This window comes from Clinocottus analis, unplaced genomic scaffold (genome assembly GCF_023055335.1).
Source record: "Clinocottus analis isolate CAN_PGR_092001 unplaced genomic scaffold, fCliAna1.0.p SCAF_24, whole genome shotgun sequence".
Taxonomy (NCBI): Eukaryota; Metazoa; Chordata; class Actinopteri; order Perciformes; family Cottidae; genus Clinocottus; species Clinocottus analis.
The window spans coordinates 6,022,048-6,044,969 of record NW_027175976.1 but is presented as its reverse complement, the minus strand read 5'-3'; the positions used below and the strand labels follow the sequence as shown (position 1 = coordinate 6,044,969).

Below are 22,922 nucleotides of genomic sequence, written 5' to 3'. Positions count from 1 at the left end.
AGGGGATGAGGCCATAATCAAAGTCTTCAGTTTGTCTTCTTTTGATTATTATCTGGGAGCATGTGATGCTTTTGATGGCGCTGATCTGAGTGTCAGGGATGAGAGATCTGTCAAAAAGAGACGTTTTGTCGAGTCTTCCAGCGGTTTGGAACAGAGACGCTCGGCCCTTCACATGTAATTTCAGGGTTATCTTGATTGGTGCACTTGAAGCTCCACCTGTTGAATGCTTGATATGAATGTGAAATATTTTTGCACACTGCCTCACATACTTGCCACCCAGGTGAAGCTGATGGTGTTGAAGGGTACCGAGCTTTCTGCTTATCGTGCCAGCAAAGTGCTTAAATTAAGATATCCATTCCCGCCGTGCCATTTTAATTTCATCCCCAGCGGGAAAACTCTTCTGGACTTTGAAAAGGCGACTGTGGGCACCGCCTTTGCCAGTGTCCGACTGAAATTAAGCCTTCTTTACAAAACAAGACGCACAGATTAAAAAGGGGGAACAGCGGGGGGGGGGGTGGAGAGAAGCTCGAGCGTCTCCCCGTTTCTCTGCAACCGACGGGGCTTCAAAGTGAAATGTGTCACAGTGAGAAACCGGGTTATCAGACGTTCACAGGGACCATCTTTTCCTCCGTCCGACTTTCTCTCGCTCGCTCATCCCCCTCTCCCATCTCTCATCCCCCTCCCACGGGCCGTTTCCTCTAATCTAGATTCCCACTGTCTTCTACATTACTGACAGAGCATTAATCACAGTTAAACACATGCCCTTTACCGCGCTCACTGTCAGCGGATGGCATGTGTGTGTGTGTGTGTGTGTGATGAAGCTGCTTGGGTTCCCATACCACATCTGACCCCCCCCCTCCCTTCCCTCACCAACCCAATAATCCTTCAAAAATGGCGCTATGGAAATATTGGGCCGCTCTGCGCTGTGGGGCGGCGGCGACGACGAGTCCAGGATTAGCATACATTTCAATTGCTCTCTTGTTCTGAACCACAACAGCGGGTGAAGACGAGGGCATCGCCGCTCCAGCCAGCACGCACTCTCTGTTTGATGACAAAAGTTGAGAGAGGAAGCGAGCATCTCAAGTGCACAAGAGGGGGAGGGGGAAAAGAAAATGTGGCTCCGTCGACGACGTCAGCGCACTTCCAGCTTAATCCAAGATCTTAGCTTTTTGATTTCCTGCCTTCCTCCGGCGCGCGTTCTTTCCTCTCGTTCGATCCCGAGCTGTCTGGACTTTTGAGGCATTTCCAGGCAGTCGTTCTCCGCCGGCCCGGCTCTTTGTTCTCCCTCCGGCGAGGGCAAAGACGAGCGGAGGGGAAGTGGATGAACTCATTTCCTTTCGGCGCCTCTTCCCTTGAGCTCACGTCGAACAGCCGCTTACGAACCGCCGACGCCGTGACGCGACGCCGGGAGGGCGTTGGATGCGTTGTTAATGCGCTACCGCTCAGGTGAAACCGCTGAAAACGTCACGGCAGCGCAGCAGGGAGCTCGAAAAGTGGAAAAGAAATATATAATAAACGCTGACATTTCATGTTAATGCCACTGCGGCTCGGCAGATCGTATACAGCTTCCAAGTCAACCTCGCGGATTCAGCAAAGGCCCAAAATGACACATTTATATACGAGGCTCTTGGTAAATCATCGACTTTAAGACTTCACACACAAAATCTTTCGGCTTGAAAGACTTGCGGCGATTATTACCAAAGATTTATTTAGTTGAACAAGGAAAAATACTGTATTTTGAACGATAGTGATCGTTAGACTTTCACCGTCACCGTCACAGAGCTAATTGTCGTGAACGAGGCGCTGCGGGACGCCACGTTGATGGAAATGATGGATATTAAGGAAAGCGTTTAGCCATCCATTACATTCAATCCTGACACCATAAAATAATCAATGCAGGCAAAAGCAGGTGTTTGTTATCACACAGCAGGTGTTAATTACTCGATGGCAGGTGTTTGCCGCTCGCGTTTGTGGCAATTTGCCACGCCGCAGGGAGGTTCCCGGGACATAATGAAGATGTGGGTTTATCGGGATGGGATGGATGGATCGATGGATGCATGAGTGGACACGTTCACGTTTGATCAAACAGCTCATTTAAACTGATGGACGCGCACAAAAGGCCACGAAAACTAAAGTTTGGACATGAAAGCGGCAAACATCCGCTAACTGACGCTAAATGTGTCTCCCTAATCGAGCGGACCTCGACGTCCCTCATTAGGAGTTTGGACAGGCCGGGTTTCACAGCTTTGAGTCATTCGCGGGCGGCGGCGTGAAGAGAAGAGAGCATTGGTGACCTTGAGGACTAATAATAAGAACAAATCACATTAGCGTGAACGGCCCCCGCGTCCAGTGTTCACAACCGCACGGGAAACCAGGAAGTGGCGGCGTAATGGCCGTGGAGATAAAACAGAAAGTTACAGCGTGCACCGCTGGAGTCAGCGGGGCGTCACATGGAGCACGATACAGTGAGGAGGGACGAAGACACTGAGAGGAGACAGGAAGTTAAATGAAACTTACATCAGGAACGCAACAGCTGCAGCGACAAGGAGCTCTGCCCCGGCCTAAATGTAAGACCTGAACCCATCCCCCGTCCCCTCTTGACCCCTGTCTCTGAGACTCAACTGGTCCCGCTAGATTTAAGACCCGAGGCCTTGAAATGTGTCCACAACCACACTGAATTCATTGCCATGGAATTTGCTCCATGTGTTCGTGGTGCCCAGAGGATGGATCCTCATCATTCAGGGGATCATGTGACCTTTTTTTCTGTTCAGCCATCGTCAGGTTGAAAGGTTAATTCAAGCTCTGGTTAAACGTTTCAGTCGTCGGGTCCACTTTCAGGCTTTTAAAACGTTGGATATTGGGCAATTCTCTCCACAAATGGTCTCCACCATCTCAGACATCCTTTCTGCTGGGTGTGTACGGATGGCTGGATGCGATGCGGGCAGAGCGATGAACGCTCCAACACAACAGCCTGCCGTTCCCCGCCGCCCATATGCCGCTGCGCTTCCTCCCTCCTGCTCCATCCGTCTAATAATGGGAGGACGATGAGAGCGAATGCCTCAGTGTCAATGGCCCAGCCACTGAGATCCCATTATTACTCCCATAAATTCTTTCCCTGCCCTCCCTCCCTCCCCCTGCTCTCTCTCTCTCTCTCTCTCTCTCTCTCTCTCTCTCTCTCTCTCTCTCTCTCTCTCTCTCTCTCTCTCGCTCTCTCTCGCGCCGGATGCACATGTTTGAAATGACAAAAACTTGCCGCAAACACACGGCGGAGAGCGTTAAATTTAACGTCTTCTTGAAAAATAACCCTCCATCACGACGTCAGCGGCGACACCTCGGCTCCTGCGAGGCATCTCTAAGTGCTGTCATTAAAGAGTGTGAAAGGATATGAGCTATGTGTGTGTGTGTGTGTGTGTGTGTGTGTGTGTGTGTGTGTGTGTGTGTGTGGAGGGGGTTATGTACCTTCATTTGCGTCTGTTTTTACCATTTTCACAGTTTATCCGTATTCTTTTTCTTCAAAAGGGGGCCCTTAGTAGCGTGTGTGTGTGTGTGTGTGTGTGTGTGTGTGTGTGTGCGCTTAAGTGTCGACAATGACTCCCGTAATGAAAGTCCATCACTCCATTCATCTCTTGGGGGAGGAGGTGCACCCTTCAGCAAGCCTCAGATTTACAAGCCCGCTCCATCACCAGCGGATGTGGCGCTCCACTGTTAATGTCTGACCTCGTGCCACACACACACACACACACACACACACACACACACACACACACACACACACACACACACACACACACACACACACACACACACACACACACACACACTGGCTCGCGGTGATAAAGGAGGGCCCTCTGCGAGCCGATTAAACAATGAGGGAATTATCTGGACCGTGAAAAAGAAAGAGGAACCTGCCTGTGTGTCACAATCACGTTGGAATGGAGGAAAGGGGGGAGGAAGAGGAGGAGGAGGAGGAGGAGGAGGAGGAGGAGAGAGGAATGCACCTCTCTCTCGCTGCCAACTGCTGTTGTTTGTTGAGCGGCATCGAGTTCAACGGCGTGATTAATTAGGTGAGAAGTGAGAGTGCGATACCGGCTGCAGCGGAGTGAGATGTGAAGACTCGCATTTCACAGATAGCGACACACAAAAAAAAAAGAAAAGAAGAAGAAGGAAGCCGAGGAGACGGCGAGGCCCGGCACATCGGAGTCCATCCGTTCACCGGCGACTGCGACTTTCTCGTACGGGGGCGGAAGTGAGCGCCGGCACCTGCTCATGGGCCGCATCTGCCGTCGCAAGAGCGGGAAAAAAAACAACCCAAAGAAAGCTCCAAAAGAAAAGTGAGGTTACTTCCTCGACTCTAACGCCGACGTGCTGAGCCGTCGGGTTTCCGTCGGTGTTGTTGAAGTCAAAGAGACGCGATGTCAGAGCCAGATTCCTAAACTGACTTCTGTTGGTGGATGTACTTTGCAGGAGCAGGACCAGCTTGTTATTTTAGCAGTTAATCCTCGCGATTTTAGGAACCGAAGCAGTCGTGTATTTCCTCCCGAGCCTTTGGAAAATGTTCAGACGTGCGTGTGCGCTTTCATCAGCTAATGGAGAGTTTCCTGTCTCCGAATGATAACATTATCATTCCGCGGCACGGCGTGCACGGGAGCGTTTGAACGAGCCTACAAAGCTAACGCCTCGCTCCGTGAAACTTCATGTGAATCTACGAACCAATTTTATTTTTTCTCCCCATCCGTTCACTCGCCGCAAATACAAACACGAGAAACGGAAAACGTGTCGGCGTCGCAACGTCTCTGCGGCGGCGCCGCCGGCTGTTTCATCATATTTTTTTTGGAGCGGGAACGAGAACCGCCGGAGCCGCCTCGAGGCCGAAGAGCGCGAGAGGCCGCGGGAGCGCCGCCGTGTTTCTGTGACCGCGTGAAGACGCGAACGCTCGGCCGAGCTGAAATATTACAGAAACAAGGCAACGCGGCGTCTCTGCGCGGATGAATTAGAAATAAGAACATCGCAGCGATCTGGAGCCCCGAGTGTACACAAATGAGTCTCTCTCTCTTCTTTCTCTCTCTCTCTCTCTCTCTCTTTCAAGGAAAAGAAAAACAGACTTGTTTGCTTCATTTTCCACCTTTTAAATGAAACTTGTGACAAACACGGAGGCGGAGGAGGAGGAGGAGGAAGAGGACGAGGAGGCTTTGGAAAGGCGGCGCAAAAAAAATGAAAGTGATGGTAATCTCTAAAATGAGGCGTAAACCCAAACGGAGGCGAACTCTCCTTCACCTCACGTTCCTCGTCTGCAGCCTTTTTCGGCTTCCTCTCGACGCCGCGTCTTCCACCCCCCCCCTCCACCCCCTCCACCCCTCCCTCCCTCCCCCCTTTTCAGTTGGCACACGCTGTGGATGGTCTCTAATTAATCCATATCCGTCAGCGGGGAGCGGTTTGCTTGTTTACTCTTATTGAAATTAGCAAGGCCTGCCTCCCCAGAGACACAGCGTCAGAAGCACAATTAGCTGGCACCGGACTAATTAGGACGCGGCGCTAATGACACCTCCATGGCTGCATGGGTGAGCAAGGAGCCTAAAGAAGAGGAGAGGGTGGAGGAGAGGAAGGGGGGGAGTGGAAATCCACCAGTGGCGGATGTGAAAGAGGAAGCAGCCTCCCACCTTCTCGCTCCTCTTCCTGCCGGCTCTCTCGGCACCTCGGCAGGCAGCTGGCCTTCGCCGCCGCCACCGCCACACGAGCTGCCATTACGCTGATTATCACCCGGGTCAATCACACGCATCCCCGCCCTCCTCCCTCCTCCCTCCCCTCCTCTCCTCGACCCCTCGGGGGAGGCGCGGTCAGCCAATTAGCGAGGTGAGAAAGCAGAAGTGAAAGAAAAAGAAACAGGGAGGAAGCGGAAGTTCACGCCGGAGACGGGGGTCCTCTATTCTGACAAGGCGGAGGTTGTTTTTTTTCCCGCGCGAATTCACACGCCGCGCGCGCGGGGTGACAACGCGGCGAGGGGTCGGGAGGACGAAGGTCATGTCGGACCGTCCAAACACGCTCCGCGCCGGCAGCGCTCGCCTTTGACGTGACGTGCGACACGGAGGCGGCGGCCCGCCAGATCGGGGTCAACCTGGTGAGAGAGGAAAAAAGAAGGAGACGGTGACACCGGCGCCTCCAGCGAGGGTGAGCGGAAAGATGGCGACCGCTCGACCCCGGGCCGGTACCGCGGTTTCCCTCCCACGAAAAGAGCCAAGAGACTCTGCTTCTTCAGGGACGGCAACTTGAGTCGCTCGCTCATCGAGGCGGCGGCGAAGGCGCGCGGGATCGATCGCGATTGTCCGCGGCGGCGCCGCTCGACTTGTTAGGATGATGAAAGCGACTCATCAAGTGCCGACGAATTTCATCTGGAGGAGGGAGGAGGGAGGTGGGGGGGAGAACACATTTCTACTTCCTTCCATCTTTCTAAACTGCTTTTCTTTTACAACACAGGGAATAGCGCTTTCAGACTACAAAGGCGTAAGTCTTCAGAGGAACAGAACACTCGCGGTGTAAAATAATAAAAAAAAAATGGGGATAAAACAGGAAATTCAAGGTCAAGGGGAGCCGTATAAATCTCCCCCTCAGTTCACGGGAGCGAAGAGACGAGATGAGAGCAGCTCTGAAAGTCTTTCTCAAGACTTTCCAGGACTTGACGTGAGCCGTGATTCTTTTTTTCTCATCGTAAAGATGAGAGGAAAAGAAGAAAAAAGACCAAACTAACGAAGGAATGATTGAATGGAGGACGCTTCAAATGGCCGCAGTACCTGATGGGGACGGTGGGGAAAGTGTGATAAGCTAAAGCGACTGCGTCAGTTTAACGCGACAACTCAACAAACTTGGCCCGGTTTTCAAACTGCTGGATTCTGTTTTCTTCATCATTTCTAAATTAAAAAAGGCAAAAAAAGTATTGTGAGTCGGGCGTTGTTAAAACGCCGCACTCCCCCCGGTGCTTTCAAAGCAGTTCAACGCGGTAAACTCTGAAGTCGGTGCGCTTGTTACGATCGAGAAAAGAAAAAAAAAGAGGACGTTCTGAGGAAGGGAGAGGAGGGAGAAAAAAAAAAACCTGTCAAATGCACAGTTCTCTCAAGGTGCTTGATTTAAATAATGCAGCGAACAAAAAAGGATATTCAGCCATACTTAGTGAAGAAGTAATGCACTCGCAGCACCGGAGGAGAGAATAAAAAGGCTCCGTCGAACGCCACACAAACAACCGTGGCTCCATCAAAACCTTTTAAAAGACAGGTCCTTGAAAACGAAAAAAAAAAGAAACCAGACGCTTATTACACTTTTTAGCCTTTTAACATTAAAACAGAAGACAGGGAGGAAAGCGGAGTGCTACTCAGAACCATTTAGCACCCAGATAGACGTGCGGCGCCTCTCGGGAAGCGCTCGCCCGGATGTTTGTTTTCTCCTCCTTGTATTCCGGCGAATGCCACCGGAGGACATTTTTGTTTCGCTGGACGCGCGCCGACGCTGGCCGCTCGGCCCGAGCGGATGGGCCGCCGTGCCGAGGCGCGGGACGGCGGCCGGCGGGCCAAGCGGATGGCAGATGGGGCCGGGCGTGAAAGACTCCGCCGCGGAGTGGCGAGGAGGGGTTGAGAGAGGTGGAAAAAGGACGCCGCGGGGAACGCAGAGGTCACGGAGGCGGGGTCGGAGGGCGAGACGCACGGGCGCACGTCTTAAAATGTTTGAAACTGTCAAAACGAGAGGTGCTGTTTGCGAAGCGGTCGGCGTGGGTATGGAGGGTGTGTTTCTCTGTGTGTGTGTGTGTGTGTGTGTGTGTGTGTGTGTGTGTGTGTGTGCGTCCCAGGCGGTTTCCCCCCCCGGCAGCCAGGTCTGCTCCTGCGTGAGGCTGATGAATGAGGCCCGGTAGCAGCCTGGACACTCCCATTTAACACAGCATGGAGCTACAAACTGCCAATGGAGCGGACAGTGGGGATACACACACACACACACACACACACACACACACACACACACACACACACACAGCCAGACGGTTCTGGACAGGAAACCAACAGCACTGGTAGATAAGATGGCCGGAGGCGGCTGGGGGCCGTCCATACGAAGGAGGGAAGAAAATAAAAAATCTAAAAACATTTTTGCGCCATTTGCTGAAACCGTTATTTTTGAAATATTAGAACCACAAAAAAGGTCCACAACTATAAATATGTAGCCTGTTAAATACATGTTTTATTGCCTGTCGGTCACATCATGAACATTGCAACAGGAAATAAAAAGATGCTCATTTAGGATGATTATCTTGTCAAGGTAAAAGACATATTTTGACACAAACATATTGAACATAAGGTCTTCTTTAGGGCCTCTTGATTGACGAGCTCAGCTCTGTGTTTGAGTCAAGATTGTTTTGTTTCTTACCGTTTTCCCTCATTTGAAGCGTGGAGCTCGAGTCGCCTCTGAATTCACCGACTATATCTTTTCACAAACGAGTGTGTCGTTGACTTTCACTGCAAAACACACATGCACACCACACCGAGCCGATAGTGCAGCCACCCAGAGACACACACTCACATGTCACTGATAAAAGGGTGTCAGAGAAAAGCAAAGGTGACTTTGAAAGAGAAACAGAAAGAGAGAGGTACATTTAGCCGGAGGGTAAAAAAAAAAATGAAGGCACGATACCCATAAATGGAAGCATCACACAGGGAAGGAAAAAAAAGAAGCAGAAAATCACATTTTACACGGCATGACATTTAGACTCGCTGGAACAAACAACATCGAGAGGGAAGAAAAAAAGGAAAGGAGGAGTGTGTGTGCGGCTGGTGTGTGCGGCTGGTGTGTGCGGCTGGTGTGTGCGGCTGGTGTGTCGCCGGCGTATTTAATTAGGACTCAAACATGTGCTATTTAAATGGTGAATTAGCAATGCTGTGAATTGGCCGTGTTGGTCCAAGCTGTGGCAGAGAGCATGTTCAGCACCTCCGGGGAGGTCCACACACACACACACACACACACACACAGACACAAACACACACCCCACTGAGCAAAGCCATAACAGCACACATTTAATTATACTCTTAATTAATGCTGGAACTCAGAAGGCCAACAACAGGCACTGTACGGACAACCGTCAAGAGTGTGTGTGTGTGTGTGTGTGTGTCCAAATGAATGCCATACTTCTGATTAGCTAGTGTGTGTGTGTGTTGAATGAATGCACATGTCCTATTTGTGTTAGCGTGTGTGTCCATTTGGGAGTCTTTGAGCAAATTAATATAACGTCTCATCTCCTGGTAAATGAATGCAATTTCTCATCTCCTGCTATGCGCGCATGTGTGTGTGTGTGTGTGTGTGTGTGTGTGTGTGTGTGCGTGTGTGTGCGGGGGCTCAAGTGCGTGTTGCGTGCATCAATGCGTTTCTCTGCAAGCCGAGAGTGAATTCAAAGGGCGAGTTCGTCTACATGACATATTTCTCTCTGGAGCTGCGGCGAGGCCTTTGATTTCACTTGGCTGGGTGTTGTAGTTCTTCTGAAAGCCGCTCACGTCGAGCTCTTCTCCTCTCTTCACGTGACGACTGAACGGATTTGGTTGGCAGCCGTTAACTCGCCGCAGCAATAAAAAAACTAATCTTGCCGCGTGTGCTGAAAGTCAGTTTGGAGAGGAGGGGAGGGGGGGGGGGGGGGGGAGGACCCGCCCCCTTCGCCACGTTCCCCGCGGCCCAGCCGCCGTATGGCGCGTGCTTCCGTCCGTCTGTCCGTCCGCCCGTCGGCGCGCATCGTCCACCGCGAACATGTGTTGTGATGCAAATGAGGCAAACAGCACTTTTTAATTGAACCTTTTGATCTGTGGCTAATTCCACTAATTAGCAGCCCTACGTTCCCCAACAGAATGTTTTCTGCTCCGTGTGTGTGCGTGTGTGTGTGTGTGTGCGTGTGTGTGTGTGTGTGCAAGCTCTTCTTTTGCTAACTACCCGCCAAGCCTTTTGCCGGCTGGCATTTAAAAGGGGCTTCCAGAAATGAAGTTTTAAAAAATACAGAAGAACATCTCCGTGATTTATTTGAGGCGCGGGACGGACAGGTGCGCTGTGAAAGGTAATAGCGTTTGATTCGTAGAAATAAAAATAAAAAAAATCAAAGCACAGATGCTCGTTATACAGGCGCACGCGGGCAAATGAGCGGCGAGTGTTTTATGCGCCCGTGTCGCTTTATATCGATGTCGTACTCTCGCCGCCTCCGACAGCGGAGCTGAGCGAGAGGCGTTTGTGACTCTCGGTGGATTTGAACGCAGCTGAATGCGGTTTATACGCTCGCTGGTAATTTGATGATTAGTTTTAATTTGGGCCTCCGTGTAGTAAATGATGCGTCTGTGATATACACGCGGCACGAGCGGCCCGCGAATGCAGCAGCCGAACATTTGCATAAAAGGCCAGAATGCTGCAGAAGCAAAACAAGATAATCCGAGATGATGTTTGGCTTCAGTCTCATCGGAGGCTTCCACGAGGCCCTCCTGTCTTTCAAAGGATGCTGCGTTATCTCTCGGGGCTTATGCAACACCAGCTGAACCAAGTCCGACACATCTGCGACGTCGAGGGGAAGCGCCGCCAGATGCTCAGAGGAAATGCTCGGCGCGTGCAGAAGGTTTCCGCTCTCCTTTGCACTCGTGAAGAAAACTTTTGTGTTGCTGAAAAATGTCCGTTTCATCTGCGGTAATCTGACTCACCGTGAGCAAACTCTGCGTGTCAAATAATAATTACTTTATTTCTCTTCGGGAAGAAAAGAAGTTTAAAAAAAAAAAAAAAAAGGTGTGGGGAGGGGGTTATCTCATTTTAAACGTGTGTGTCTACACACACACACACACACATTATCCTTCTCCATTGTTACAGTTTCTCTGCCCCTCCCCCCCCCACATGTCCGCCTCCCAATAGCCGATTACCGCAGCCCTCCTCCTGATAAGATGCTTGCATCACCATCACTCCTGACGAGGCTTCGTTAGCGCTCCCTTCCTCCCTCCTTCCTCCTCCCTCCTCCCCTTTCCACTGGATTTACTTTCAGGATGGCGATAGCGCGTTGATCCCGATAGGAGGAAACTCTTTGGCGTGAGCTGCTGAGGAAAGGTGCTTCTTTTGCAGGCTCGTAAATCAGCGAGAGCACAAAGCGCGGCGGCTCCTCAGAGGTGATTAAAAAGAAAAAAGGGCCTTCGTTAGGTTTGAAATGCTAAACGCTTCGGATGTGTGGCGGGAATGTAACAACCTGGCGATGTTGACTTCCCTCCCTCCCTCCCCCCCGTGTGGCACGCACACGGTTAAAGGAGCCGCTGCAGGTGGGACGAGGGAGCCGGCGATGCGGCGTCGTACGTGTTTGATGTCACACAACAAAGCGCCGTTCAGGCTGAGAGCGCCGGCGCCGCGAAACGGCAACACAGCACAGTTACAAACTTAGAATGCCGTGTCAGCGATCGGCGTCGCTGAGTCCCCCCCCCTCCATCTCCTCCTCTTCTCTCCTCCATCTCCTTCTCCTCAATCTCCCCCTCTCCTTTCTTCTCTATCTCCTCCTCTCCTCTCCTCATCTCCCCCTCCATCTCCTCCCCTCTCCTCTCCATCTCCCATATCCTCTCCTCTCGTCTCCATCTCCTCCTCTCCTCTCCTATCCCCCTCCATCTCCTTCTCTCTCCTCACCTATACTCTCTTCTCCTCTACTCGTCTCCCCCCTCCATCTCCTCCTCTCTTCTCTATCTCCTCCTTTCCTATCCCCCTCCATCTCCTCTCTATCTCCCCCTCCCATATCCTGTCCTCTCCTCTCTCATGCCAGTCAAAACTTCCAGGCGGGGGGGGGAAAACGAGACGGTACCCAGCAGAAGATTTAGGAGGAAGGAGGGAGGAGGGAGGAGAGGAAGGAGGGAAGAGAGGAAGGAGTAGCTTCTGCATGATCACGGGTGTCAGCCGGCACTCGACGCACACAATCGATTTCCCCCCCACCGCACTCGATAAATCACTTGAACGACTCATTGTTGGTTCACGAGCGACAATCAGCTGCCGTGAAGGCGTCGGGTCGGACTCGTGGGCAGCTCATTTACATAATGAAGCCTTTTATTATTGATTACTGTGTTAGATCTCATCGTACTGGAGGGCTGTAACGCCACTACGCTTCTGTAAAAGCCCCGCCGCAGGAGGGTTACACATATTGGTTTGTCATTGGCCTTTTATCCCATCAGACATCAGATGTGAGGATCACACAGACGAGGGATGCTCTTCCCTCGCCGCAGCATTAAAGAAGTCTGTAAAGCCTGCAATGCAGGTGTGTATTCATTGTCATTCTCTATCGGTTTAATCGTCCGGGGGTCTTGCTCATTTTCCGTCTTCATTTAAAAAGGGGAGACGGGTGCGTGGCCGGTCACCTTGGCTGATGGAGCTGCAGAGCTATCAAACAGGAAACGCATTAGCTCGGCTGGGGAGCGAATGAGTGAGGAGTCGCTGTAAATGTTAATGTTTCGAGGCTTTTCCCGCCCAAATGCATCCCCGTCTCCACGAGACGCGAGAGCGTAAAGAGGCGCCATTCAGCCCACAAATTCATTTTCGGCTGGACGTCATTTAAAAAGTTGGTACAGGAGAAGAAAAAAAAAAGGCCCCGTGTTGTGCGATGGCGTGCATTTGAGCCAAAAATACTGACAGCCGCTCATCTTTTACCAGACTTTGTTTATGGACGAGGCTGCAGGAATTAGCGGCTCCTTCTGCTCTGAACCAGCCCTGCCTTCGGTCAGCCCTGCAAACACACACACACACACACACACACACACACACACAAGCTTGCCCAGGGTACATGCACACCTGCAGTCGCACGCACATGCACGCCAGAGGTGTGCACACACACACACACACAAACACGCACAGATGAGGCCGTTTGGGAGCAGCGGCCTTGAGACGCGCAGCGCTCTAATTAAGTAAATGAGAGGATCGGAGGAGCAGATGGACCGAGGAGGAGGAGGAAGAGGAGGAGGAGGAGAAGAAGAAAATGAGCCACACTTCCTCCTCTTTCTGTCTGGGTTGCCCACAGGGCTGCAGCGGTTTCCCTTCCTCTCACCTTTGACTTTTTTTCTTCTTCTTCTTCTTTGTTTGTTTGTTTTTTTGAATGTATATTTCTGCTTGCCGGCTTCTCTCCGGTGATTCACTCGCTCGCTTTCTTGTCGTCGAGACTCTTCATCCTCCGCCCTTCTTTCTCCGTCTCCGTCTCCGTCTCCGTCAGCGTGCGAGCTCACACTGAACCTCCGAGTCGCACGCCCCGGAGGTAGATACGGCGTCCCGGGGGAAGGAAATGAAAACTCCCCGTATATGCAGGGAAATGAAATATGACTGCCTCGTGTATCTAATATGTTCCCATATGTAGGACAAGCTGCATATCATTCCCCTATTTTATGTCAGCGCCATGTCTGTGCCGCTTAACCCCACCCGTGTGTGTGTGTGTGTGTGTGTGTGTGTGTGTGTGTGTCTGTCTGGTGCTGCGACAACGTTCTAATCTTCACTTACTAATATAAATGTTTCTGCATAAATTCTGCTCGCTCGCTTCGAGTGGAGTACAAAAAAAAAAAAAAGCAGCTGCTTGGAGTCCTGAAGGCCCGTGGAGGCTATGAAATGAGTGAAATGATGAAGTTTTAATCAAATACGAGGAAACAAAGCGTCTCGACGCTGATTTCTCTGTAAGTGTCTCCGATCAGGAGTCCGCAGAAGCCTCCAGAAGGAGAAGCGCACATCACACGTGGCTCTGCTTTGACGAACACCGACTCGGATTGACGCTGTTTACTCGACTGGGAAAGGAAAAAAAAACAACTCATGAAAGCAGCACGCACACACAAATATAAGCTCGGACGGACCCCGACAATGGGTTTTTGTGAGCGGGCCTGTTTGGATGCCCCCCCCCCCCCCCCCCCCCGCCCCGACGGGTTGAAACACGATTTCAAGCGGAGCGCCTTTTCGAGAATTGCATTTTCCAGCCGGGTCTCGGGGCAGCGGCGTGACGGCGCGAGGCCGCCTCTATCTGCCCGCGTATTTATCTCCGGCTTTTCCGAAAATGTCTTTCTGTCCGCCCGTCTCTCTCGTGCTCCCCCTCTCCTCCTCCTCCTCATCCTCCTCCTCCCTCCTCCACCGTCTCTCCTCTCAGGATTTTCTCACAGTGCTTATCTGCAGAGGGTGGACACATGAATTCATGCGGCCCGCTCTGGAATTCAATGGACTTGGAATGAACCGCGGGACGGAGCAACATGGAGACATTGAAACACGTGTCCGTTTGGGGGGGGGTTGTTTGTTTTTTTTGATTCGGCTGCGTGCTATCTTGATCGCGGGAGGTCTTCGTTTGCCGGAGCTGTTTACGCATTTCCAGTCATTTTATCTGGCCCCAAACAAAAAAAAAAGACAAACATTCACGGGTTCCGGCTTCACGGATGTGAGGATAGCCGCAGCTTTTTCTCCGCTGGGAGGACGAGGCGAGCAATTTCCGGCCCTTCGACACGCCCTCTGGCGAATCCATTAGCAGGGAAAACATCAGATTGTGATTCATTTCTTTTGATTAACAGCCATGTCAGCGGCAAAACTCATCCAACAAGTGGAAGTCCGCAGAGGGAGGACAACACGGAGGACAGACGGCTCCAGCGGGCGCCTCGGACCGCTGTTTGCTTCCTGTTTCCTGTCTTTCGCCCAAAAATAAATCATTTTTTTGTTCGCCAGCCTCAGGAAAACGGTTTATTTCTCCACGGCGGTTTGTCAACCGCCATTTGCTTTCCAACCTGAAACAAGGTTATGTCATTCCTGCCTTAGTTGTTATGGGCAGACAGTATGTTCTCGGGGAAATAAATGAATTACGCTGACAGTGAATGAGCGTTTTGTTTTGGCACCGAACGGTTTGCAGATTTGTGCGCAATCCAGTTGGCACGACCCCGCGGAGCCAAAATATATTTGCCGATGCAAATGAGCCGTATATGATTCCATTTGGAGGACGCGTGGTCGTGAATACGCAAAGATATGCACGCCCACGCCCAGTGTTTGTTCTCCGTGGTTCTCTCCCCTTCAGGTACAAGCGGCACACGTGACCCCATTAACATTATCCATGGAGACAAGACTGTGTGATGATGATGATGATGCATCCCACTGATGCAAATATAGATCTTGACACACTTCGGAAATCGCACAATAGATACTCTCACAGGAGCCCACACACACACACACACACACACACACACACACACACACACACACAGAGTGGCCCGGGCTGATTAATTGGAGCGTTCATCGGCGGTGATAGCTGTGCTCCTCTGAGACAACACACTGTCTCTCTCACTCCACTTTAACCTCTGCTGGACACACACATACACACACACGCACACACCTATACACACACGCACACACCTATACACACACACACACACACACACACACGCCACCTCTTCCTTCTCCTCTGAAATTAGACCACCTCTCCCGTCTTGCAAACGACCCACCGGCAGCTCTCAGCTTCCACCTTGCCGAGAGCGATTTTGCCGCGGAGCAACCGGTTAAGGCTCGACGCAGGGGGAGCACCCAGGTGTGTGTGTGTGTGTGTGTCTGTGAGCGCCTGAGAGAGTGTGCGTTTAGGCCCTTTCGACCAGTTTAATGAGCCAACACACAGAAAATGCACAAACAGATTCTAGTTCAATCTCTCATCTTTCTTGGCACTGAAGGTGGCTCACCTTCACAAAAACACACACACACACACATAGATCGATCAGAGACGGCGAGGACGGGGTTAATCGGGATAAGAAGAAGATGTGGCGGCAGAGAAAGAGTCCGCACCTCTGGAGGAGGTATTGTTCCACAGTCTCTCGCTCGCCATTGTCTTCCCCTCATCCTCTCATGCTCGCTCCTTATCTACCCTCAGAGACTTTCCATCTCTTTTACCTCCGCTTTGTCTCGCTTTGTCTTTCCTGACACACACACACACACACACGCACACACATGCACAAACACACACACCTCCACCTTTTCTCCCTCTCTCCCTCACTATTCCCTCCCTCCCCAGTCAGCTGTCATGGCTGCCACTTTCTCGCGCCCACTCATTTATTACAGGTCACCATCGCAGGGAAGGGGCCGTTTTAAAAAGGACAACGTGTCCCATCTGAACACACACACACACACACGCACACACACACACACGCAGCCTCTAACTCGTATACATGGCTGTGTGTAATGACTGTACATAAACACAAGCTCTTCAAGCTCGTCACATCCATCGGTTCTGTAATTTATCGCGCTCGCGTTCTGCCCGACACGCCATGAAAGGAAGCACATACAGGAAGTTGTAGACGTCATTTGGGAAAAATAAGAACAACCTATCAAGTGAGATATATCATTAAAAAAAATAAAAAAAAGGTTGCAAAGAATTGCATTTTCTTGAATAAGCCACTACAAACACGCACGAAAAAAGCAAACAAATGTAGAGACGCTCAAGGCTTTGCGTGCAATTTAGAAACACACACACACACACACACACACACACTCACACACACTGCACTGTATGTGTACAAGAGCGCCTGGCTGCAGACTGCTTTCATTATTTTGCCTCGACAGAGATCGCAGCGCGTTTCCACGGCTGGAACACGGTTTTAATCTGGTGGAATTAGCTAAACACGAGTCTGAGAGGAGGCGAGGGACGCTCGCTGGTCTGCGTCCTCTTAAACGCTGTGGTGACATCTCGCTGATGCTACAAATGAATCCCTGCGAATGTGGCCTTTCTCTGCTGCCACGGCGACCGGTGAAAGAAAGAAAAAAAAAACCAATAATCTCTTATTTTTCTCTCTTTATTATTGCGGGCAAATATTCAGAAAAGAAATAAAGCGGGGCGAGACAAACAGACGCTGGCAGGAATAGCCCGATAGACAAAGAGACGCACATGCCTAAGCATACAGAGTATCAATCATGCACACACACTCTCACACAGAGAGAGAGTGACACACACACACACACACACACAGTTCCAGACAGATTAAGGCCCTGATTAAGGCGGATGTCGCATAAAAGTCTTGGAACAGTAAATATCCTTAATTTGTAGTGTAATTAAACAGATTAGCTGCCGTGAATATCTTAACAGGGATTAGCTGACACACAATACACCAGGCGGGCTCCAGTACACACACACACATGGAAGTGTGCACACACACACACACACACACACACACACACACACACACGCACACGAACAAACACAGAGGGAGTAGACAAATGAAAAGCATCCAAAATAGCGAGGTTTATAACGACCATAAGACGCAACCGCAAGACAGACAAGTGTGTGTGTGTGTGTGTGTGTGTGTGTGTGTGTGTGCATGGCATAAGAAAAAGAGAATGCAGTGACGGTAATGACACAAATCTACAGGTCGGGGTTGAATTGCCGGATCAACATGCCCACAGATGGGGGATTAGAGATCATTCTTTTCACAGACTTTCATTAAAAAACGCCAGACTTTGTCAAGGTTACAGGAACAGAAAGAAGCCCATTGTTATTCTAATGCTCCTCCATTGTGCCGCGCTGAGAGCCAGAACAGAAAGCGAGGGAAGCGAGTGAAAGAAGGGAAGAGAACTCAAAAAAGGAAAAAGACCAGACCGGTTGTGAAAGACGGAGTCGATCGCACTTGATCCTGCTCCGCCAAGGAAGTGCTGCCAATCAAAGGAAGCGGAACACCGTCCCACTTCCTGCGTTGGCCCCGTGCCCGAGCGCAGCGCTGCAAACGTGAAGCCAAAGCCAACGAGCACAGATACACAAATGTGTTTTGGCTCGAAGGCCTCTCTCTCTCTCTCTCTCTCTCTCTCTCTCTCTCTCTCTCTCTCTCTCTCTCTCTCTCTCTCTCTCTGTCTCTCTACCTTCGTTAATGGTTTACTCCAGTTACGGTCCAGGTGCAGCTTTTCATGAGCTCTTGAAAGTGGCAACTGTAGCAACTCAGACAGATAGATAGATAGATAGATAGATAGATAGATAGATAGATAGATAGATAGATAGATAGATAGATAGATAGATAGATAGATAGATAGATAGACAGACAGACAGACAGACAGACAGACAGACAGACAGACAGACAGACAGACAGACAGACAGACAGACAGACAGACAGACAGACAGACAGACAGATAGATAGATAGATAGATAGATAGATAGATAGACAGATAGACAGACAGACAGACAGACAGATAGATAGATAGATAGATAGATAGATAGATAGATAGATAGATAGATAGATAGATAGATAGATAGATACTGTATCTATCCATGTAGTGTATACAAACATTAAAAGTGGTGCAAAGATGTGGATTAATTTACTTAGGAGAGGTCTTAAAGTGTTTTTTCTGTATCGGTCCTTTAGATGTGCAACAAATCGAAGCACCAAAGGAGCGGCGTAGGATTTCTGTTTCTTCTCTAACATCCTCACTAGCTTGACCCGAGTGGACGCTGCGCATGGAAACCTCCCTGCAGGAGGTTGAACCCTACGACACTGGCGCTGGTGGAGAGGCTCATTTGAAGGTGCATAATTGGATTTGAGCGGTTCTGCTGTTCGAAAAACAACATTTTCCACCCCGGTGTCTTCGCCGCTGTCGCTTTAAGGCCTCATCCCGAGAAAAGAAAAGCCCGAATAACAGCGATGGTATGGTCTCAAGTCGTGATGGAGGAAGAGGAGCCAAAACTCAACGGCTTGTTCGTCACGTGTTTTCTGATCTAAGCGACCCGGAAAAAAAAACAAAAAACGGGTTGTCTCATTTCATAATATGTGTGTTCGACACTGCACAAAATGAATATTACTCCAAAGCACACAAGCTTAGCAGTACACACACACACACGTGTGTGTGGAGCATGTGTGTGACAGGTTGGAGTGTCGTATGAAGGAGCCGCCGACAGCGTGTTGTTCCTGAAACAAATTGGGTGTCGCAATTAAAGAGGGAGAAATGAGCTGTTTCCCAGTCTCCCTGTGTGCTCGGTGACAGCCTCGCGCACACACACACACACACACACACACACACACGGCTAATGAAAGACAGAGGGAGGAGTGTGAGGGAGCAGATATGTGCATGCGTGAGAGGACGGGAAGGAGGGAGGAGAGGGAATATAAAGCCGGTGAAAAGAAGGGAGAGAAGCGGAGGCGCGGGGGGGGGAAAGATGAAACGGAGCGGGGAAGTGAAACAGAGGCACAATGGAGATGTTAATGGGAGAGAGCAGGAGGGAGGGAGGGAGGGAGGGAGAGGCCGAGATAAGGAAAGAGATGGAGGGAGGAAGAGAGGAGAAGAGACGACGAATCTGCGAGGAAAGAAAGTGAAATAGAGCTAAAGAAATGAAAGAAGAGAAGTGGTGCGAGCTGACCGGCACTGCTAGGCAAGACTGTGTGTGTCCATGTGTGTGTGTGTGTGTGTGTGTGTGTGTGTGTGTGTGTGTGTGAGTGTGTGTGAGTGTGTATAGGACGGCCCTCAGTCGCAGGATGGAGGCATTTGTCTCTGAGTGGAATCACAAGTGGCGGGCCGAACAAACCCTCCAGTGGTCTAGAAGAAACAGAAGAGGGAGAAGAGGAAGAAAAAAAGATTCCTCTGTCTTTCCTGTCTTTTCTTCTCTTGGGCCATGCCTCGCTCACGCTGTGCGTGTGCGTGTGTGTGTGTGTGTGTGTGTGTGTGTGTGTGTGTGTGTGTGTGCGTGAGAGAGAGAGAGCTAGAGAAAGAGAGAGTGAGAGTGTCGAGAACAACCATTAAAAGTTGATCCGAGACTTGTGCTTAAAGCAAACGAGGAAGCCGCCTCACACTTAAAAGACATAAGGCATGAACTTGCACGAGCGCGCGCGTGTGTGTGTGTGTGTGTGTGTGTGTGTGTGTGCGCATGTGTGTGTGTGTGTGCGTGTGCACGTGGGACAAAGACGGAGGCCAATTTAGACGGGATCCAGCGGGATAAGCACGCGATGAGTAATGAAGAGGGATCCTGCCGATCGCGGGTGTTTACAGTGAATCTCCGCATGTGTGTGTGTGTGTGTGTGTGTGTGTGTGGGTGAGCCGTGTTTTCGGCGTGGGAGTGAGACCTCCGTCCTCCCCGAAGGGGGGAGGCATCTGCGCCGGGCTCCCGAGCGCCCGAGCAGCCAATCTAACTCGCACTGGGAGTTGGCAGCGGCCTCCTTGGGCACCGGCGAAAGCCAAGGCCCGCTCATCATTAGGCGGGCGGAGGCGCGCCGGGGTTGGAAAGTCTGTCCTGCCAAGCACACAAACACAGCGGCGGGGACGGGGGGGGGGGGGGACCGAGGAGCCGCCGAGGCCAACAACAACAACAAGAAGACGCTATTTTGTTTTTCGCGCCCGGGCCTTGGACGGGTTAACCCCTCCCCCCTCCTCGTCCCATCATGGTGTGCAGTTGTGATCGCGCACGTAAATATTTGGCTGTTTTTTCCGCAGAAAGGAAGAACAGAAGCTCCTCTGTACAGCCGGCGGCGAGCGAAATGTCAGCAAGCAGGCTCGTGACGGAGCGCCTGGGAACGAGGGAAGCCGGCGACCCCCGCAAAAAAAAAGACACAAAGACAATGCTTCCTTTTTTGGTTCTGTTTCGCTTCCTCCCACCTTTGTTTGCTTGACCTGTGCGGAGGAGAATCCGGACGCCGATTCGGACGGCGAGAGGAAGAAGGAGGAACCCCCACCACCCCCCGCCCCCTTGCCCACGTCGCCAAACTGCAACCAAGCGGCCATGTTGTATTTCACCGGGAATAAAAAAAAGATGGCGGCCCAACCGCCGATCCCGAGTTCCGACAGCGATGTTGACTAAACTCAGAGCGCGATTGAATTCCTTCACCGCCCTCATCTCTCATGCTGTCGCGTAAAGGGCTCGCGGTCTAGACTAACGCTATCCCACGAAGAAGAAAAAAGAAAGAGGGAGGAAAAAAAGAGGAGGAAAAAAAAGCTTAATTAGCTGGTAATAAATTCTCATTTAGGCCAGACTGCAACAAAGCCTCGGCTCCGTGTGCCATGCAGCCGACGGACGGCCGGTAATTTGATGCTGGCATTCAGCGGGTTCCCTTTTTCCCATCCCTCCCCCCTCCTCCCCCTTTCTTCCCAGGCGATTTCACAGGAGAGCACGTCTTTAAATGTCACCCGAACACACACACACACACACACACAAGTGAATGCAGCGTTTGTCGTACACGCTGAGCGGCGGCGATTGACATGTCGGAGCCGTTTGTTTGGGTGAGCGGACACGCGGGCGGCTCCGGGGACGACGGTGAAACCACCGGCGCGGGCTTCATCGGGCAGGGGGATTTGGTTTTGTTGGCCTTTTCAATCGGACACAACAGCTGTCCACGAGGAGGACGCCATCGCCTCGGCCGTGAGACGGCGGCTCGCGGCGAAGGAGCAAAGTCAGCTGACTCGCAAACCAGTGGAACGAGGAAAGAGCTTTTTCAGCAACCTCGCGTGGTCTTCCTCACATGTGAGGCCTCCGACTTGTCCGGGACTTATTATGAGATTCACGAATAAGGACAACAACTACTCATTATCGTCATGAAAACAACACAACCCATGTGTCACGGATGTCAGTTCTACTCCCTTCAGACTTGTTTGGACTCGAATCTTCGGCTTCATTTGTTCAGTTCTGTGAGATTTTGCTTCGTCAACCGAACCCGGCACGTCCGGAGGAGGAAGTAGCTCAGCCCCCCACCGGGTTTACCTATCAACGAACCCCTGAACGCATCGTCGGGTCAACCCTGAGCTCTGAATCACCTTTTCTTCATGAATACATTTCTTTAAAATTAAGATGATTACGAGTCTGCGGACGGACACTCAGTTCCTCTTCCTCTGCCAGCTGTCAGTCAGACAAGTCATCAACTGAGCTCTCCATTTTTGGCAAGTGGTCGCACTGTACACACACACACACACACACACGCACACGCACACACACACACACATGAGTGCATACAGCTCCACAGACCAGCTGACTGGCAGGAATGCAGCAGACATTTGTCTCGCAGCAGGAGCGCACGGACAGATTCGATCACCGTGTTGCACGAAGCGAACATCTCGACTCGCTCCAACCTGATATGACTTGATAGATGACGCTTGGGTGGGACTTTTAAAAGCCACACAACGAGGAAAGGGGAGCTCGCAGACAAAGAGTGGACGGACAGCACACGGATATCTGCTCAGCATACACCCACACGCGCCACGAGCGTCCCAGGAGGCATCGCTGGGATTCTTGGGCTGAATTTGCATCACAAATGTCTCGGATAGGGAGTGTGAATAAATAACACACTTTTCTTCCCCCACTCATCCATGCCTGACACCCATCCATCCACTCCTGTTTAATAGGCAGCAGCAGCAGCAGCAGCAGCCGGCGGTGTGTGTGTGTGTGTGTGTGTGTGTGTGTGTGTGTGTGTGTGTTTCTCCAGCTCTGCCTCAGAACCACAAACCACCAGAGTTTGAGCCAGAACCTGACCCATCCTTGGAGGCGGGAAGAGGGAAAAGTGAGGGGGGTGGAGGGGGGCAACCATCATGGAAACCAGTTTGTGCCACTGGGAGGTTGGCTGGTGGCCAAGTTCACCTCCAAGCATCCATCCACAAACTCTCCTCCTGCTATGCTTTGTTATTTTTAAACCCAACGTGTGATTATATCTATTAAAAGACAGGAGATTCACGGCATCATAACGTGCCACCGGAACCACAATGCAAACACTAAATATGACTCTGCGTCTCTCACACTTGGTCCAAAGCAGACATTCCACCAGACTCCAAACCAACCGGAGGAGCGCCGCAGCACAGTTGGAGTCCTTATCGATCAGCGAGCCTGTGAACAAAGTTCAACAGCGACAATTGCTCAGCATCGGACTCAATTATTTGCTCGGATTGAACGGCGGCGTTGCGAAATCATGGACACAAGCGTGTGTTTGTGTGTGTGTGTGTGTGTGTGTGTGTGTCACACACAGCGGTTGTGA

The 22,922-nt window shown here is 51.2% G+C and overlaps 1 protein-coding gene across 4 annotated transcripts in view; it reads right to left on the bottom strand.

The window, feature by feature from the left end:
* The window catches only part of LOC137793836 (receptor tyrosine-protein kinase erbB-4-like), a 188,042-nt gene that overhangs the window by 163,947 nt on the left and 1,173 nt on the right, over positions 1–22,922 (bottom strand). The window lies entirely within an intron of this gene.